This window comes from Elephantulus edwardii, unplaced genomic scaffold, assembly GCF_000299155.1.
Source record: "Elephantulus edwardii isolate Elephantulus edwardi_28Jun2011 unplaced genomic scaffold, EleEdw1.0 scaffold00029, whole genome shotgun sequence".
Taxonomy (NCBI): Eukaryota; Metazoa; Chordata; class Mammalia; order Macroscelidea; family Macroscelididae; genus Elephantulus; species Elephantulus edwardii.
Window position 1 is genome coordinate 8935211 of NW_006399779.1, and position 3649 is coordinate 8938859.

Below are 3649 nucleotides of genomic sequence, written 5' to 3' on the forward strand. Positions count from 1 at the left end.
AGAAGAGAGAAGAGAAGAGAAGAGAAGAGAAGAGAAGAGAAGAGAAGAGAAGAGAAGAGAAGAGAAGAGAAGAGAAGAGAAGAGAAGAGAAGAGGTGAGAGAGAAAAAGAGAGGAGTGGAGAGGAGAGGAGGAGGGAGGGAAGGAGACAGACAGACTTGATTTAAACCATCCTTTTCTTACACCATGGAATCCTGGGAGCACAGTGGCTAAATACATGGCTACTAACTGAAAGGCTAAGTGTTCAAATCTACCAGCCACTCTGCAGAAAAAAGACTCAGTCGGCTTCCCTGAAAACTGACAGCCTTGGAAAAGTTCCAGACAGTTGTACTTTATCTATATGATTGCTTTGAGACAAAACTGACTCAATGACAGCAAGGCTTTTTGGGGAGCTTTTGAGTTCCTTTTTAATACTAGAGAATAGTGTCATCTCATATTTTCTTTAACATTAAATAAATTAAAACCTTTCAGTCATGGAATCAAAACCTATAATGCCAAATAAATTATTCTGACTCAATTAGTCACAATCCATTTTATGCTACCACCACATCTCAAAACTAGAGACAGCATGTTTCAGTTAAAATAATTTCCTTTTAAACATAAGGAAAAACAGTTTAGCACCAATTTTTATACATGAGATTAACTTAAAAGAATATTAAGAGTAAAGGTATTTTTTAATCCTTTTTATTATTATGCATAGCCTTATCTTTAATACCTAATGATATCATTTTATGAATCACCTGAAATTATCTTATTAGAAAATCATTCACGTTATACAAGTAAGATTTTTCTTCAGGAAGATAATTTTTGGATATCATAGTTCAAGACTTTCTTCCAAAGTCAACACAAGTTGTTCTTTTCTGAACAAGACAGCAGGAGGTGCTGTGTGAACACTGAGCCTGCCATCCAATCTCAACACCCCTCCCCCAGTACATAGAGAATAATAGCATTATGCTTTCAAAATACTCATTTTTCAACAGCCTGTGGCCTGAGATAATGAGTCGAGTTCTGAACTGAAGGCTTCCCATTAAAAATGTAAAACTTAGTTCTTATTTAACATGGTAAAATATATAATGTTTTAACACCAAGTGCAAAAAGGTTTCTTAAAATGTAGCAACTCCATTTTTATTTTATAAACTACATCAATTATTTGGCTTTAGACTGTGAATTCTACTTTTAGATCAAAGTCCTTATGAGTATTCACAAAAATATCAGCATGTTTAAACATCTATACACATATAATTATTGAATATATATATAGGCAAAATCAAGTTCAATGTGATTCAAACACATGAATTCTGTTTCCATATTTTTGATTCTCAAATATGTAAGTTAAATAAGTATAAAAAAGCAAAGTTAGTCTCAAGATGAAGTTAAATCACAATTTCATGCCTCATAGTTCTTACATTTTAGCCCAAACTCCACAATAAAAATTTATACTAAAAAGAGGGGGAGAAAAGATAGCTGAACATTTTTAAACTTTCAAATGCCTTAGAAGCTTTTCATTTTCTTATTTAAAGTAACTGTCTATAGAATTTCCACACAAGGAGTTGTCTCTTAGCTTTGCACAGTGTGTAGCAAGAAAGATGAGACGTATGACATGCCATACCAAAAGACAGTACAATTAGCCCCATTATTGCTGGCTTTGAGATTACAGAAGAAGCACTTTGGCTCCCTAACGGGTGCTGAGCTCTCAAAATGCATGTCACAGTTCTCTTATGACACTATGCCAATCATTGCCTCAATACAATCAAGTACATTTTTTAAATATACAATAAAGCACTTTTTAAAGAGGGATGGATGACTCACCTGTTTATAATATTTTTTTGCAGACTTTAATCGTTCATACAAGGCCAAAAGAACTCCTTGGATGTACATCTTAGCTCCTGTGGGGCTGAAACCTTCTCCCTTAGAGACCCAAACTGGTCCCCGCAAAGGTGTGATGGAATTTTGCAGGCATTTTTCAAGCAGAGGAACTATGCAAGTAAAGGGAAAAGAAATTCTTTTGACCCAACTGAAATACACTGCCTGGAGCACAGCCCCAATACCAGAGCTAACTCTTAACATCTATTATTTATATCTGACCTGGGTTAAATCTTAGAGAGGCAATTCCCGCATTACTAGTGGCCACCATGAAGGATGTATTTATATTGAGACACCCCCCATGCAAGACTCATAAGCTTTGTGAGCACACCTGAATAGTTCTGAAGTGTGCCTAACTAGCTGCACAGAGTGTCATGGTGTGCACTGATTGCCTTATCTTCTCATTTATCACAGATGAATTGGAACCAACCTTGCTGAAATCTACTTGCATTGTCCTGATAAAATTGTAAGATACATGTTGTTTCTGTATATAGCTTCCCGTTGAGGAGCCTATATCCCTAAAACATTATCTCTGGAAATTATTCACAAAATATAATCTATACCTTTATAAACCATTCTGCTCTCGACTTTTCACTGCCATTGCTTAAGTAACTCATAAAAGAGAGTGGTAAGACTGTTTAAAAATAAGGAGAGAAATTTAAACCAGCATTTCATCGTACCCATGTTGATTTTTAAGTTTCTGAGATATAAACTAGTCACAGATTTAGGAATGCTATTCCAGCATGCAGTTTTGTAAACAGATAGAAGATATTTGCTTGTGGGGCTGTATTGCAACATCCATATGGACTTGACAGACATGTTTATACACTTTTTCACACGATTAGCTTATAAAGTCTTTCTAGTGTAAAATAGTCAAATAACATGGCAGCTAGCGAACATTTTTCAAGATTTAATTTCTCTCTGAAAAGGCAGAAATAAAGAAATAATAAAATCTTATATACACTTGGGAGCCCAGAAAAATGAAAGAAAATATTTTTAACTTGTAGGTGTATCCATTATGACACATGCATAAATGTACAAAATAACTGTATGACTTGGATGCCTTATTCTCATACATATTTCTACTAGAAATGGAATTAAATAGATCACCAGCCAAGAAAATGGGTCTGTGTCATTGGTTATGTTATATGTTGAATATTTTATGCAGAGAGGCCTAGCATAGCAATCTGGAAATTGAATTACAATTAGGTTCAGCTGAGCTGCTGAGAGTCTGAGTTATGCAAATGGTTTGCTGGTATTCTGCTGAATTTAGATCTCAAAGAAAAAAAAAGTTATGCATTTTATGGCCCTAAGTTCTACAATTCTCTACCAAAGTACAACCTCAGCTCTCTCACAGTTTAAACTCTGTTATTAAACAGTTTCCACTTTCTAAGACTACTCTAAATAAACACAAATTATGGAACAATGACTTTTTAGACATCCTAAAACGTGCCAGCCTGATAAATTTATTCCTAAAATTTAACCTGTGATTTCATTTTAGACCTTCAGAGTAATTGCTTTTCTCTATAAATAGTATCATCAACAAATGTCTCAGATTTAAATCAGATTTATCACAGTAGAAATAACAAAAGAGAAGCAAACTTTCAAATAGTTAACTCTTCAGTCTTTCAAAGTATGTATGATATAAATTTTGATTATCATTTTTTCCTAAAGAAATCTAACAAAAGGATCATCTGTATTTTATACATTGCTATGTCTTAGATTTTTAATCTGTTCACCTTTACTTGGTATAGTCATTAAGTGTAGTCATTTTTGCACATGGAAATG

The 3649-nt window shown here is 34.0% G+C and overlaps 1 pseudogene; it reads right to left on the reverse strand.

The window, feature by feature from the left end:
• Positions 1-2545, reverse strand: part of LOC102872777 — an 11838-nt pseudogene extending 9293 nt beyond the window's left edge.
• Between the last annotated feature and the right edge of the window lie 1104 nt (positions 2546-3649).